We start from the raw sequence: 17,542 nt of genomic DNA, 5'->3' as shown, positions 1-17,542 counted from the left end.
GAGGAAGGGTCACCAGAACCGAAACGTTAACTCTGTTTTCTCCTTCACAGATGATGCCAGACCTGCTGAGCTTTTCCAGCAACTTTGTTTTTGTTCCTGATTTACAGCATCCGCAGTTCTTTCGGTTTTTATTTAACATCTCTGAATAGGTTGATTAGAAATTATCTACAAATGTACTTCAGGCATGCTACCTTCTAGAATTTTGCAAAGAAGTTTGTCGTTTGGTTCATGGGAAAGTATAAGGTTATTTTTGAAACTGGTGCTGATCACTGAGAAAAAAAATTATCGGGGGACCATAAACTATAAAACAATAGTCCAATGTATGGTATTTAGTTAGTTAAATTCCAGCTTCACTTCTAAGGCTTTGTTGTCACCAAACCACACCTAAATTCCTTCATAAGTAAGGTATGTTTCCATTCAGTCTATATCAAGCAAAGACGAAACTATTCAATAGAATTTCTCAGTGATTTGGATACTTTAACATGATTATAGGTTTCTTGTCTCACATACTGATTTAATACTTAATCCACTGCTCTGGCTTCCATACATCCAAACCCAAATTAAGCAAGTTTTGGATTGGCATTTATTTACTTTGCTTCATCCCACACAACTTAATCAGCAGAAATATTTTCATTTAGGGATTGAAGTGATAACAAAACTGTTTTAGTTTATCTCGTTTTCCAACTTTCAGCCAGGATATTGCACAGAAATGTTATCATATGTAACTACCAAGTAAACGACAACAACTTGCAGCTATTTACTTGACATTATTATACATCTGTTTTCTCTATGGTTGTTGGTGAATGGTAACGAAAGTGTAGGGCTATGGGCAGAGAGCAAGGCTGTGGTGTGGTTTCAGAATGCTCAAAGTGTAGACACAGACATATCGAGTTGAGTGGCCTTCACCAGAAATATATATGGTTCTATGATTACTCTGCACATGTCCATAGAGTTATCACAGTCACTGTGGTGAAGTCTAGCACTTAAGTGTATTTTATAAATGGGTTTCTGAATCCAGAACCAGACTCGCCAGCTGAAGAGGTAGTTAAGTTACCACCTTGGGCAGTAAGTATCTGTTCTCTGAATCTCTAAAATGAATACATCTGAATTGATGCTAGGGAGGCAAAAAATAAATGTTTGCATATACTGTAAAACGCTCAGGCATTACAATGGCAATGAGCCTTGTGTTCTGCTTGCTCTAACCATCTATGTGTGGAAATTGCATTTGTCATCACGGAAGTCCTCATGTGGAAGGGACAATCCTACACTCCCAGCAGGGAACAGTACTTTCATTTTGTCAGGATTTGTCAGGTTTCCCATTTATGTAGGTTAGACTAATACCATAGAATTCTCTTTCACTTTCTTCCTTGTTTGATCTATCTTCTCCCGAAACCAGAAGTGAGAATTTTCAGTGTTTAATTTGAGTTGCACTAACCAAGCATCAGTATGTGCCAACATGTATGTGAATCATGGGACAGGGTTCAAAATATTTTAGATGCTCCTTAAGATTTTCTTGAGGGCTATTTTTGTTTCACAATGGCTAGTTATTCATTTTTACCAACTCCTTTATTAGGTGATGCAGTCATGTGATAACCTTTTTCTGTATTTGTTTGACATATGGGTATTTGGATTCACACAAAAGCAAAATTTGAAGAATTAAACAATATCCTCAATAAACATCACTGCTCCATTAATCATAAAGACACAGCACAAACAAGAATAGATTAATTTCAAGACACCGCGTTATTTAAATTGGCACAGTATAACCAGCTTAATTTAGCAATAAATTATTCAAAAATAAACTGACACATGCCAATACTCACAAAGTTATCATGATAAACATGCTTTCCACAGACATGGAGGTCATTTACATATTCATCTTTAACACAGTCATAGTGACTGCATTTCAAGAAATTTATAGTATGTGCAATGCTCTGAGATGTGATAATACATGGGTATATTTTTAATGAAATAAAACTGTTCGTATTAAATGACATAATTGCCAGTGTTTGTTGCAGATTGTTCATACAATATATTATTCCTTTGTTGAAAGGTTCAAAATAGGTCTCTCCCCTTTTCAGCCAAGCTAATTGTTCTTGCAATTCCACTCTTCTCCCCTTTCTGCCACTCTGTCCTCTCTTTGTCCCTCTCCCCTCTTCTGTTCTGTTTTTTTCCCTTTAAGGCTCACTTCACCCCCAGCCTTGCCAGCCTCAAATCCCATGCACACCCAGGCCTCAGAGCTCCCACTTTATTTGACTGCTTGCTCTAGCCTCGCTTACTCCAGACTCCTCTGCTCTAAATTTGCTTGCTCTGCTCCTGCTTGTTCTCTTTTCACTTGCTTTGCCCTCCATAGTCAAATTCACCTCTTAACTTGTTTTTCATACATTCTAAAACATTTATCCACTTTCATTTTAGAGGTTTTTATGTCTTTGGCTTCCATCACTTTCTAGGGAGGCATTCCATATCCTAACATTCTACTTGTATTCAGTAACTTTGCATATTTTACTAATTTAAAAGCATTATACAAACATACATTGTGGTTGTTTGGCATGAAGAAAAACCTACTAAAGTTTCCTTTAGTTCCTTGTGTTGATAATCTTAGATGTAGTTACAATTCACTAATCACTCTGAGAAATATGATTGAAGCTTCTAAACAGGAAACAGATGTAAAATAATATCAAGTAAACAGCTGCAAAATATTGACGTTGAACTCAAATCAACATACAATCTAGTTTACATGGCAGTTACTGATATAGGATAACGTTTCCAAGCAACGTTCTGGTATCAGTTACAGATGTTTCCATGGACCTAGCATCCAATAGAGGTTCATGCACATTCATGGTTTCTCTGGACCCATCCAATTTATTCTCCTCTGAGGAGAGGTGCTACTCCTCTCTCTCAACTGTTTCAATAGTTCTCTGCATTGCTTGGTGATGTTGTGCGGTGTACAGAAGATTGTGGCTATTTGTAATACCCTCTGTGATGTACAATGCAGATCATCTTCAGAATGGGGAGGTGATGGCCTAGAGATGTTATCACTGGGCTGTTAATCCATAGACCCAGATAACGCTTTGGAGACCCAGGTTCGAATCCCACCACGGCTGATGGTGGAATTTGAATTCAATAAAATATCTGGAATTAAGAATCTAATGACGATCATGAATCCATCGTTGATTGTCGGAAAAACCCATCTGGTTCACTAATGTCCTTTAGGGAAGAAAACTGCCATCCTTACCTGGTCTCGCCGACATTTGACTCCATAACCACAGCAATGTGGTTGACTCTGAACTGCCCTCTGGGCAATTAGGGATGGGCAATAAATGCTGCCTAGCCAGTGACACCCTCATCCCATTAATGAATAAAGAGAAAAAGACATGATCAAGGGAACAGAAGCACATTAATCAGAAAGCCAGTGGTCTGATGAAAGATAGCTCAGTTGAATATTTGAGGTACATCGTACCACTCTTCCACTGTGCTGGGGGGATTTCTCCTGATGTCATTTGGAAGGTCGATGCAGAATCGCTCTTGTCACCCAGGATCCACCTATCAAGCTGGAGTGGAACGTCAAAAAGCTCTGGACATTATGATTTGTGCAAAGCTGGTGGGTTATGAGAGCTTCCTGGGGAATGAGCACAGAAATGTATGATTCTCTGCCCGTGGTTGCAGACATGTCACGTGTTCAAAGGGTGCAAGCTGGTTCCTTGTGGCTGTAATGACCATATTAGTGCAGTTGATAACCCCTTGCACTCTGGAGAAATCAATGATGACATTCATTGTCTGGCTGTCCTTATTTTTGGATTAATTGATGAATTCGTTAACACAACAGAAGAGGGTATTGGTCACCTATTTTAAGCGCCTGTGTCTGGCAGACTGAAAAATTATGTATGTTGCCTGTGGAGCCTTGAGACAATAACTGATGAAAAGTCTGAGTATTGCAGTCACCTTGAGGGCCATTGGCATCATTCCTGGCATTATTCCCTTATCTGACAAACTCGTATATGTGTAGTACTGTCCTTGCCATCTCCTTCCTAACTTGGATTCAATTCATCCAGACCAGGAATTTTATCATCCCTACATTTTAAATTATCTCCTCTTTTTAATTACTTTCTCTCAATATATCTTAAATACCTTTCTACCATTTTTGATTTCTTCTTTTAAAGTCATGTCAACCACATTACTCTCCTTAATAAATATTGAGACAATGTAAATATTTAATATACTTACCATTTTGCTACCACTACCATTTAGGTATGACCATCTTAGGAGGCATAATTTTAAGGTGAGAGGGAAAAGATTTAAAAGGGAACAGGGGGGCAACTTTTTCAGAGAGAAGGTGGTGTGTATGTGAAATGAGATGCCAGAGGAAGTGGCAGTTACAGGTTCAGTTACAACATTTAAAAGGTATGACATGAGGCAAATTTTTTGCATAGAGGGTAGTTCGCATGTGGAATGAACTTCTTGATGAAGTGGTGAATGAGGGTACAATTACAACGTTTAAAAGACATTTGGACGGACATATGATTAGGAAAGGTTTGGAGGAATATGGGCCAGGAGCAAGCAAGTGGGACTGGTTTAGATTGGGATTATGTTGGCATGGACTGGTTGAACTGTTTTCATGCTGTATGGGTCTATGACTCTATGACATTTGGATAGCTACATGAATAGGAAAGGCTCAGACGGATATGGGCCAAAAGCAAACAAATGGGACTAGTTTAGCTTGGGAAACCTGGCTGGCATGGACGAGTTAGGCCGAAAGGTCTCTATGACTCTATTATAGGGTACTTTGTCTGTGCCGAGGTTTAATACTGTAGCTGCTGTCCCCGATGCTTTCTACATTTTATAGGATGTCTACATTTTTGGTTATCTACCGGAGAAAAACAAAAGGCTTTGTCCTTTGTACAAATCAAATAAACTAATTGATGCTCAACCTAACATTTAATGCTGTAACTAAAATATTATTTCCCCTTCTTGCATTGTTTTGTTACAAAGTGACAAAATAAAATTCATAAAGGAAAATAACTTGCTCATTTGCTTGTTTAGCCCTTTTACTAAACGTTGCCCTAATCGGTGGAGAAGGCTTGAGTGTTGCTTAATGGATATAGGGATAACACTGAAGGATTAAACAAAGGACAATTTGCAAATCAGTTTAAATAGAACTCTAAAATCTATAAGATAATAATCTGTTCAAAGAAGTAGTCAATGATTTATCGAGTTTGTAAAGCTGTAATTAAGTTACATATTTCTGTGAGGTGCATGTTTATAATCCTGTCCATAGAGAAAGACGTTTTTAACTCAACAAGTTAAAATATCTGATACCAGAACTTTTGAAAACTAAAACTAGAACAAAACTTGTTGGCTGATAGATTAGGCAAAGCAAAACAATATTAGAAGGGACGGGAGTGTACAATGTTCTCTGAAACATTATATATATTTGTATATATGTATATTTGTATTTATGCCTACAGCATTTTAACTTTCAGTTTAGTAGGTATTTCCAATTATGACATTGCTTCAAGTCTGCACATGCATTACTTGAAACATAAAATTCAATAGCAGTGGTTCCACCTCAACCAGTATCTCAGTGTGACATAAGTTAATATACAGTATTTTGTTAATACACTGCACGTATTTAAGTCTCCTAAAGTTTATAAATATAATTTTGAAATATTACCTTAGTACTGGAGATTGGTGACAAGTGCACAATGCTCGGGGCCCAACCTTGCAGTTCAGATGTGGTGCAAATCTGCAATGATATAAGACAGTACAACCTAAATTCACCATCTCCACTGTTACCACTTCCTGTAACAAGCACACTAACTATGTCTTTCAGCTAGCATCATAAATGAAAGAAAATGTGTACTTAGTCACATGACCAACAAATTTGGATGTTTGCTCAGGATGTAGCGAACCGCGATGAGAGAGGCTTTACTTTTCAAGGCATTAGACCGCAGTTCACCCCTAAATACAAAACAAGCTATTAAACATTCTTTTGCTTCAAATAAAGTATAAATTGATTACAAATTTAGCACATTTCAATAAGTAGGCTACATAGTTGATTCAGTTTTACTTCACCCTATGATCATTTTGGAACATGTTTCAATGATTTTGAAAATCAGGCCAGAGTGCGCATCCATAGAAACCACATTGAATAGGATTTTTAAAATTTGTTTTTACATGATGTTCAAGAACCTCATTAGTTATAAATTAAACTAAACTCTTTGCAAATAAAAGTTCCAAATATTCCTTTTCATCTGCTCACTAACTCCAATTCCCACTGGAGCTCACAAAGAACAAGCTCTGCTGGGATTTGCTGATCTGGCTACTGGGAATTTCCTTCTTAAAGATGTTTTGATTATTTCCTGTTGTAACTTTTTTTTGTCTTTTTCTTTTGCTTTCTGCTTTAAATTTCTGTTATAAATAACTTCCTGCTGTTGGTGTTCTTTTCTAATTTTACTGCAAGACCAATAAACTTCAATCTTTTCTTCATGATAATCTTTCTGACAGTTACTATATCACACAGAAAGCAGATTGTTTGGCTCGGCACAACAAGGTGCAGGGCTGGATGAACACAGCAGGCCAAGCAGCATCATAGGAGCAGAGAGGCTGACGTTTCGGGCCTAGACCCTTCATCAGAAAAGGGGGAGGGGAAGGGGGTTTTGAAATAAATAGGGAGAGAGTGGGAGGCGGATAGAAGAGGGATAGAGGAGAGGATAGGTGGAGAGGAAACAAACAGGTCGAAGAGGCGGGGATGGAGCCAGGAAAGGTGAGTGTAGGTAGGGAGTTAGGAAGGGGATAGGTCAGTCCAGGGAGGACGGACAGGTCAAGGGGGCGGGATGAGGTTGGTCGGTAGGAGATGGAGGTGCGGCTTGAGGTGGGAGGAGGGGATAGGTGGGAGGAAGAACAGGTTAGGGAGGCAGGGACGAGCTGGACTGGTTTTGGGATGCGGTGGGGGGAGGGGAGATTTTGAAACTTGTGAAATCCACATTGATACCATTGGGCTGCAGGGTTCCCAAGCGGAATATGAGTTGCTGTTCCTGCAACCTTCGGGTGGCATCGTTGTGGCACTGCAGGAGGCCCAGGATGGACATGTCGTCTGAGGAATGGGAGGGGGAGTTGAAATGGTTCGCGACTGGGAGGTGCAGTTGTTTGTTGCGAACCGAGCGTAAGTGTTCTGCAAAGCGGTCCCCGAGTCTCCGCTTGGTTTCCCCGATGTAGAGGAAGCCACACCGGGTACAGCGGATGCAGTATACCACATTGGCAGATGTGCAGGTGAACATCTGCTTGATGTGGAAAGTCTTCTTGGGGCCTGGGATGGGGGTGAGGGAGGAGGTATGGGGGCAGGTGTAGCACTTCCTGCGGTTGCAGGGAAAAGTGCCGGGTGTGGTGGAGCTGGAGGGGAGTGTGGAGCGGACGAGGGAGTCACGGAGAGAGTTGTCCCTCCGGAAAGCAGATAAAGGTGGGGAGGGAAAGATGTCTTTGGTGGTGGGGTCGGATTGCAGATGGCGGAAGTGTCGGAGGATGATGCGTTGGATCCGGAGGTTGGTGGGGTGGTACGTGAGGACGAGGGGGATTCTTTTTTGGTTTTTATTGCGTGGACGGGGTGTGAGGGATGAGGTGCGGGAGATGTGGGAGACACGGCTCGGCAATTCCTTTGGCTGTTTCTTTAGTTGTTCTTACCCTGGGAGAGGAAGACAAGTAGACATAATTCAGAATACAGTTGGGTCAATTTATCTCAGGAACATTGCAGTTTGTGTTAGACACATTTACCTGTTGTTATGTAGGAAGTAGTTTATGGGTTGACAGCAGATTTTTGAATCAATTATCATTGCAGCAGAACTTTCAGAGTCGTACTTCTGCAGAAAACCAAGCAATATTAAGTTATCATTCTCAGGAAACTAAGTGAAGCTCTTCTGTTTATTAGCGAGCTCCCCTCATTGGCAAAACTTCAAGAAGTTGTGACAGTACAAAAGAAAATGCCTCAGCTTGAATTTATTATAGTCACGTGACCACGGGCCCAAACTTGGACATTCTAATTTGACTCACAGCTGGAGAAATTGGGCCTGACAGAAAACTGGTCAAACCAAATTAAACAGCACCCAGCAGCTATCAACTACACAGAACAGTGGAAACCAATGTCAAAGAGGTCATAAAGGTTCAGAGGGAACCAGTTACAACCAGCCTGAGGGATAGTAAGAACTGCAGATGCTGGGGCTGGAGGAACGCAGCGGGCCAGGTAGCATCAGAGGAGCAGGAAAGTTGACTTTCTTTTCTGAAGAAGGGTCCCGATCTGAAACGTTGACACATTCCCCATTGTATGACTTGAACCCTGCTCATGACCCCATTGCCAAAGGCTGCAGAACATTGTAAAATGTCTGGTTCTGAAAAGGTGATAAAAACACAACACCCGGAGACCAAACCCTCAGTGAAGACTTGTGGCAGAAGACTGTGTGTTAACCCAAGAAGATGCTAGAGAAGATCTGCCCTGACCTGCGAGACCCAACTTCATGGAAGACAGCCAGCCCTATGTCATAAGAGAAGGAGATTCCAACGGACCAGCTCAAACTCATGATCATTGCAGGTAATATCGTTTCTCAGACACATAGGGCTAGATAGACAGTAAATATTGTGTGGAAATTTTGGAAACACTCACATGGTGTTTTTAATAAGGAATATTTTGTTAATAAAATCTAATTGAACCGAAAACCAAATTCTGTGTCCCTTTGCCTGCCTCATTGACAAAGGTGCTTTGATATATTGTTTTTAATACGTAAACCGGTTGAAGTGTTCAAAGCACAGACAACGTTTTGTTCAGTTTGTTCCTGTTTCTCTGATGTTCATTTATACCTTCCTGATTATGCTGTTAGTTTCACAAGGTAATGATTCTGATTATGCAAATTCCCCATAATGCAGACAGGCTGTGCCTTCTTAACCAGTAACGTGCACTCTCTGGAGATGATTGGATGGTGCTAGGTATGTCCCCGCCTCCCTAACCTGTCCGTCCTTTCTCCCACCTATCCACTCCTCCCACCTCAACCCCCACCCCCTACCTACCAGCCTCATCCTCGCCTCCTTGACCTGTCCAACTTCCCTGGACTGACCAACCCCTATCCTAATTCCCCACCTACACTCACCTTTACTGTCTCCATCCCCACCTTCTTGACCTGTCCGTCTCCTCTCCACCTATCTGCTCCTTTATTCATCTTCCATCCACCTCCTCCCCCATCTCTATTCATTTCAGAATCCCCTTCCCCTCCCCTCCCCCCTTTCTGAAGAAGTGTCCAGACCCGAAACGTCAGCTTTCCTGCTCCTCCAATGCTGCTTGGCCTGCTGTGTTCATCCAGCTCTACACCTTGTTATCTCAGATTCTCCAGCATCAGCAGTTCCTACGATCTCTTAAAGGTGCTATAATTATTTTTACAGGGGAGTGGCTCCAAATTTTAAATGTTTAGAAGCAAAGCACAATGACATAATAAGAAGTTAGTTTCAAGTTACTTCTGTGGGTTGTGATATACAGAACAATGGGTCTTTAATTTTTAGACAAGTGTTTCGATGAATGTTGCAAATTGAGTTCATTGAATCATAGAGATCTACAGCGCAGAAAAAAGATCTTTCAGCCCATTGTATCTGCACTGGTCAAAAACAAGCACCTACCTATTCTAATTCCATTTTCCAGCACTTGGCCAATAGCTTTGTATGCCTTGGCATTACAAGTGTACTTTTTAAATTCACTCACGGAACGTGGGCATTGCTAGCTGGCAGCATTTATTGCCTATCTCTAGTTGCCCCTTGGAAAGATGGTGGTGAGCTGTCTTCTTGAACCGCTGTAGTCTATGTGCTGTAGATAGACCCACAATTCTGTTAGGGAGGGAATTCCAGGATTTTGACACAACAACAATGAAGGAGCACTGATATATTTCCAAGTCAGAATGTGAGTGGCTTGGAGGGGAATTTGCAGTTGGTATTATTCCCATGTATCTGCTGCCCTTGTCCTTCTAGATGGAAGTGGTTGTGGGTTTAGAAGGTGCTGTCTGCAGTGCATTGTGTCAAAAATACACACTGCTGCTACTGAGTAACAGTGTTGGAAGGAGTGGATATTTGTGGATGTGGCGCCAATCAAGTGGGCTTGCTTTGTCCTGGGTGGTGTTAAGCTTCTTGAGTGTTTTTGGAGCAGCACCCATTCAGGCAAGTGGGGAGTATTCCACAACACTCTTGACTTGTGCCTTGTAGATGATGTACAGGCTTTGGGGAGTCAGAAGGTAAGTTACTCACTGCAATATTCCTAGCCTCTGATCTGCTCGTGTGGCCATTGTGTTTATGTGCTGAATCTAGTTGAGTTTTTGGTCAATGTAACCTTAAAGATGTTGACAGTTGGGGATTCAGTGATGGCAACACCATTGAATGTCAAGAGGCGGTGATTAGATTGTTCTTATTGGAGATGGTCATTGACTATCATTTGTGTGGCACTAATGTTACTTGCCACTTGTCAGCCTACTATTGTCCAGATATTGTTGCATTTCAACATGGACTGCTTCAGTATCTGAGGAGTCATGAATGATGCTGAACACTGAACAGTCATCAGTGAACAATTGATGCAGTTTCATTAATGCCCCAAGCCTGGTTAAAGCTGAAGAATGTAAAAATACTTTATTAAACCAGTATTCAGTGTATGTTTATATTTTGGCTTAGAAATCATTGAAAAGAATCCTAACTTAATCTTTTTGCAACATTCAAAATGGGGCAGGATTATGGTGATAACAGAAAAGCTTTTCACTATATTTTGTTGTTTTTCTCACTATGAAATACATGTGACACTATAAATCATTCATTCATTCACAAAGCACCTTCAACAAACCAAAAAAAAAACTTGCTAATTGTGCCAATTTATACAACACAGGTCCAGTTGATGAAATTCTAAGTACTCACCAATCACCAATTTCTCAGCTACAAGAAGGCCCTGGCAGTACTGTTTTTTTTAAAAGTTAGGCATCCGGCTCACAAGTGAATGTGAGGAAGCTCTGCTATTGCAAGTTCTAAAAATTCTCTGCAGTGTCTTGAAGTTGTTATCTGAGAGCTGGTGGTGCCTCTTGGTTTGCAACAGGATCAATAAATAAAGCAAGAATAAATGCAAAAAGGGGAACATTTGCAACAAGGGAGGAAGAGGAAGAATGGAATGCGGATGGGAGGAAGTGACCAGAATGCTTTGTAACTGGATGAATGGTCGAGAGCTGAGCATCAGGCTTGGTTTTCAGTTATACAACTTCCCTTTTTGAACAAGAAATGGAGATTCCCCAACTCAGCATCCCCTTAATGCCATCTAACAATAAAAGCCACCAATAGAAACCTCTACATTAAGGCTTTATCCAAAAATCCATTCAGATATACATATATAAAAATTAACCACTCATTCTTATGTACGGTCTTAGTGCCTGTCCAGCATGTACGCTTACATTTCTTAGGTCTATCCCAGTGTGGTAGAATAGTTCGTGGAATGCTGCTATGATTCAAGAATGGAGTCTACACTTGCCCTTACAGCACCCTCTCAAACTGCTCAGAGCCTGCTGGGTTAGTCTTGGACTGCTGCATGTCAGCATGAATGTAGGAAATTTGGTTTGGCTAGTTGACTAGCAACAGTATGGGTAGTGATGAGAACGTGCAAGCTATCATCCTGGGAAAGGAAAGTGGGTTTATCGTATTTGTGACACAGATTGCTGAACTGTTGTGAGAGCCTACATGCCCCTTTGAACACTGAAATCTGCATCAAAAATGGCAGGAAACTTGGATCTAATCACTTAACTCTAAGCTTCCACTGTAGCACTGAGATAATGGATGATATCTGCCTTTCTTAATGTGGAAGTTGAGCCAAGGATCTGCAGACACTTCTTCATCGTTGGGTCTGCGGGTACTACCATGGAGTTGGACTCCAATAACTGTGTAATGTCTTTTGTCAACTTGGACCCAGCGTTTTCCACACTCGTGCTTGTTTGACAAGCCTGCCAATGCACCAGGAATCTTATGCATGGTTCTCATGCTTCTCCTGTAGGCTTCGCCATTGAAGTTTGAGGCCCCTGCAGCAGAACTCCTTTGCCATGTCTAGTGAGCTGGCAGAGAAGCTACTCTTTCGTCTTGGCTTGGCTGCAGCCAACTCATGTGTACAGCCCCTAAGTAAAAACACCTTCTAAGGTATGCACAGTGCCAGAATCTCTGCTGATAGCTGTGACACCCAATGAAGGTGCTTCCTCTTTATTAGTGTGGGGCTTCTTTTAAACTTTCTCACAGGTGGGCAATGGCTGACTGGGCAGCAATTCTTAAAAGGATAAGGCAGAAATGGAGATTTGGAATGAGGGAGCTTGGACTGGGGTGAGGGGTCACACCAAGTTTTCATTCCTTCATTTTACAATTGTACTAATGCTTGTGATTAATTCCTGGTCTCTTAGAATAATGCCATTCAGGAGGACGTTTATCAATCATGCCTATTTGAATGAGATATTAAACTAGTCCATTCACTTGACATTGCCCCAAAGCCCTGAAAATGTTTCCACTTCATTTCCTTTTATAATTGTTCTTCTGTGAAGCACCATTTTCTATATTTAATGTGCAATAGAAATGCAACTGTGTTTGATACTGTACAGAATGTATGCATCTCAAAACTACAACAACAGTCTTTACAGGGTCAACAATAACATTCCGCTAAAACTTTTCGTGAAGTGTGACATTTCAGAGAAATTGTACTGAAAATTTTGAAATTTTGCATTTATATATCTAACACCTCTGCCCACTACATGGTATACAAACATGTTTGATCAAACACAAAATAACTGCATTGTAGCTGTGGTTGCACTTAGTAACTGTGAAATGTACTGATGTGAGGGTGAATAATTGGCTGAGTTTCCATGAATGCTGCAAAAAAACAAAGAAAATCGATGTCATTCTCAATCAATGGGAAGCAGATGCCTATCTAATGATTGTGCTGCCTCAATACAAAATAAAGTAGCTGCACGAGAGAATAAAAGGAGTTTATTTGATCTGCGCAGCATCCTTCTCTCTCCCATTTCCCAAAGGCCTCCCAACCATCATTCCCAAGCACAAAGGAAGCTGACTCCTAAGAGATAGTAGGAACTGCTGATGCTGGAGTCTGAGATAACAAGGTGTAGAGCTGGATGAACACAGCAGGCCAGGCAACATCAGAGGAACAGGAAAGCTGACGTTTTGGGTCAGGACCCTTCATCAGAAATGGGGGAGGGGAAGGGGACTCTGAAATAAATAGAGAGGGGGGAGGCGATGATGGAAGGTGGATACAGGAGCAGATAGGTGGAGAGAAGACAAACAGGTCAAGGAGGTGGGGATGGAGCCAGTAAAGGTAAGTGTAGGTAGGGAGTTGGGATGGGGGTTGGTCAGTTGGGAGGGCGTGGCAGGTAGGTGGGAGGGAAGACGGACAGGTCAAGGAGGCGGGAATGAGGCTAGTAGGTAGGAAGTGGGGGTGGGGGTTGGTCAGTGAGGTGGGAAGAGCGGATAGGTGGGAGAAAAGATGGACAGGTCAAGGAGGCGGGGACAAGCTGGGCTGGTCTTGGGATGAGGTTGGGGATGGGGAGATTTTGAAACTTGTGAAGTCCACATTGAGACCATTGGGCTGCAGGGTTCCCAAGTGAAATATAAGGTGCTGTTCCTCCAGCCTTTGGGTGGCATCATTGTGGCACTGGAGGAGGCCCAGGATGGACATTTTGTCCAAGGAGTGGGAGGGGGAGTTGAAGTGGTTCGCGACTGGGAGGTGCAGTCGTTTGTCATGAACCGAGCGTAGGTGCTTCACAAAGCAGTCTCCAAGCCTCTGCTTGGTTTCACCAATGTAGAGGAGGCCACATCGGGAACAGCGGATACAATATACCACATTAGCGGATGTGCAGGTGAACATCTGTTTAATGTGGAAGGTTTTCTTGGGGCCTGGAATGGGGGTGAGGGTGGAGGTGTAGGGGCAGGTGTAGCACTTCCTGCGGTTGCAGGGAAAAGTGCCAGGGGTGGTTGGGCTAGTGGTGAGTGTGGAGTGGATGAGGGAGTCGTGGAGAGAGCGGTCCCTCTGGAAGGCAGATAAGGGTGGGGAGGGAAAAATGTCCTTGGTAGTGGGGTCAGATTGCAGGTGGCAGAAGTGGCGGAGGATGATGCGTTGAATCCGGAGGTTGGTGGGGTGATACGTGAGGATGAGGGAAATTCTGTCTTTGTTGTTATTGTGGGGAGGGGGTGTGAGGGATGAGTTGCGGGAGATGCGGTCGAGGGTGTTTTCGACCACTGTGGAGGGGAAATTGTGGTCCTTGAAAAACAAGGACATCTGGGATGTCTGGGAGTGGAATGCCTCATCTTGGGAGCAGATGCAGCGGAGGTGAAGGAATTGGGAATAGGGGACGGCATTCTTGCAGGAAGGTGGATGAGAGGAGGTGTAGTCTAGGTAGCTATGGGAGTCGGTGGGCTTGAAATAGATAGTAGGTGGTTGCCGGAGATGGAAAGAGGTCCAGGAAGGAGAGAGAGGTATCGGAGATGGTCCAGGTGAACTTAAGGTTGGGTTGGAAGGTGTTAGTAAAGTGGATGAACTGTTTGAGCTCCTCGTGGGAGCACGAGGCGGTGCTGATGCAGTAATCGATATAATGGAGGAAGAGGTGGGGGATGGGGCCAGTGTAGCTGCGGAAGAGGGACTGTTCCATGTGTCCTACAAAGAGGCAGGCATAGGCTCCTAATCCAGCTCTCCCCCCAATCCCACTCCAAATCCAGGCCTTCACTTCTGCTCCCACTGATCTGCATTGTGGCCATATTGCATTATGAAAAACCACTCCATAAGTAAGATTAGCTATTTATTGAGCATTACAGTGAAACTTTCTGATTATCTGGGCAGCATGCATAACTTGGACCGAAGGGTCTGTTTCTGTGCTGTACATCTCTGTGATAAGTGCATACTAATTTTAACAGATTGCAGTAGTAGTAACAAAAAATGCAATATGCCCATACTGTTTTGGATATTTGTTTATGGTAAGCAGCAGAGCGAAACAATATGCCTGAGTAAAATTGATCTTTAACACAAAAGTAAAGTTTTGAAAATGTTGGAAATGTGACTGGACAAATTGATCAAGTAATGTAACACAAAGTTTTCAAAAAACTGTAGTTATATATCAGGTCCAAGATCATAGAATCATTCAGTATAGACAAGGCCGTTCGACCCATCGAGTCTGTACTGACAAAAAACTACTAAATCGACACTAATCCCACTTTTCAGCACTTGGTCCATACCTTTGAATGTTTTGGCAGTTCAAGTGCTCAACCAAGTACTTTTTCAAGGTTGTAAGGTTTCTGACCTCAACTTCCCTTCCAGGCAGTGCATTTCAGACTTCTGCCACAATCTGGGTGAAAAAATATTTTCATAAAATCCTCTCTAAACCTCCTACTTTGCCCCTTAAAATTATGTTCCCTTGTTATTGACTCTTCAACTAAGGAGAACAGCTGCTTTCTAACTGTCCTGTTCATGCCCCCCATAATCTTAGATACTACAGCAGGTTCCTTCCCAGCCTTCTCTGCTCTAAAGAAAGAAACCCGAGCTTATCCAGCCTTTCATTATAGCCAAACTGCTCTATCCCAGGCAACATCCTGGTGAATCTCCTCTATACCCCATCCAAATCAATCACAACCTTCCTATAGTGCAGTGACCAGAACCGCACGCAGTGCTCCAGCTGTGGCCTAACCAAAGTTTTGCACGGCCTAACCGAAGTTTTGCACAGCTCTAACATAACCTCCCTGCTCTTATATGCTTTGCCACAACTGATAAAGGCAAGTGTCCCATTTGCTTTAACTACCCTATTAACCTGTCCTGCCACCTGTGGATAAAACACCCCAAGATCCCTGTTTCTTTGAGCTGCCATTCATTGAGTACTCCTTTGTCTTGTTACTTCCTTCCAAAGTGCATCACCTCAAACGTATCCGGTTTATATTCCACTGATTTGCCATCTGACCAATCCATCTATATCCCCATGTAACCTAAGAACTGCTTTCTCACTGTCAACTATCCGGCCAATCTTCATATCATCTGCCAACTGACTTAACACCCCTTCCACAATTTATTCTATATCGTTTATACATGTTACAAACAATAGGGAATCCATACTGATCCCTATGGACATTGGCCTCCAAACACACAAACAACATTTTACCGCTATCCTCTGTCTCCGACCGCTGAGCCAATTTTGGATCCAAATTGCCAAGTTACCTGGATCCCATGTACTTTCACTTTCTTTATCAATTTCCCATGTGGTACCTTGTCAAAAACTTTGCTAAAATCCACATAAACATCAAATGCACTACCCTCATCTATACACCTGGTCACCTCTTTGAAAAAATCAATCAAATTTTGTTCGATATGAACCTTCCTCTAATGTGCTGACTATCCCTGATCAAACTTTACCTTTCGAAGTAGAGATCAATTCTCTCTTTCAGAATTTTTTCCAATAGTTTCCTACCATTAATGTGAGACTCAATGTTCTATAATTCCCTGGTTTATCTCTACAACTCATCCTGAAAAGTGCAACCACATTAGTTGTTCTCTAATCCTCTGGCACCTCTACTGTGGTCACAGAGGAATTAATATTTGGGTCAGAGCTACTGTAATTTCCTCTCTTGTCTTCCACAGCAGCCTGGGATACAAATCATCTGGATCTGGGGATCTCTTCATTTTAAAGCTTGCCAAAACCTCCAATGCCTCATCACTCCCTATGCCAAACTGCTCAAGAACATTACAGACTCTTTTCCCAAAATCAATCAGAAACCTTATAACCTTGGAAAAAGTACTTGGTTGAGGACTTGAACTGCCAAAACATTCAAAGCTATGGACCATGTGCTGGAAAGTGGGATCAGTGTCGATTTAATAGTTTTTTGTCAGTGCAGACTCGATGGATGGAAGGCTCTCATCCATGACTCTATGATCTTGAACCTGATACATAACTACAGTTTTTTGAAAACTTTGTTACGTTACCTGATCAATTTGTCCTGTCACATTTCCAAAATTTTACTCATGAACATTGTTTCGCTCTGCTGCTTACCATAAACAAATATCCAAAACAGTATGGGCACATTGCATTTTTTGTTACTGCTACTGCAATCTGTTAAAATTAGTATGGACTGACCTACCAGTCAGGAGACAGATGTGAAGAACTCGTTTAACATGTTTAACATTTTAAACTCATTTGATGTCCTCTGGCTCCACACATAGATTGCCCCCTTGGTCCATAGCAAGGCTTGAATTTTCCCTGGTTATCCTCTGCCCCTTAATATACTTATAGAGCATCTTGGGATTCTCCCTAATCTTACTTGCCAGTATTTTCCCATGCCCCTTCTTTAGTTTCCTAATTACTTTCTTAAGATCCCCCCTTCGTGCTTCCTATACTAGGGCCGTGAAACTTCTGGTGCCTTTGTAGCTGTTAAGTCTCTCTTTTCCTTCTTATCCAGTACTGAATATTCCTAGTCATCCAGGGTCCTCTGTGCTAGTTGCTCCTACGTTTGACCCTAAATGTACACT

The sequence above is a fragment of the Rhincodon typus genome, chromosome 12, assembly GCF_021869965.1.
Source record: "Rhincodon typus isolate 14 chromosome 12, sRhiTyp1.1, whole genome shotgun sequence".
Classification (NCBI taxonomy): domain Eukaryota; kingdom Metazoa; phylum Chordata; class Chondrichthyes; order Orectolobiformes; family Rhincodontidae; genus Rhincodon; species Rhincodon typus.
Note: the sequence above shows the minus strand (reverse complement) of the source record.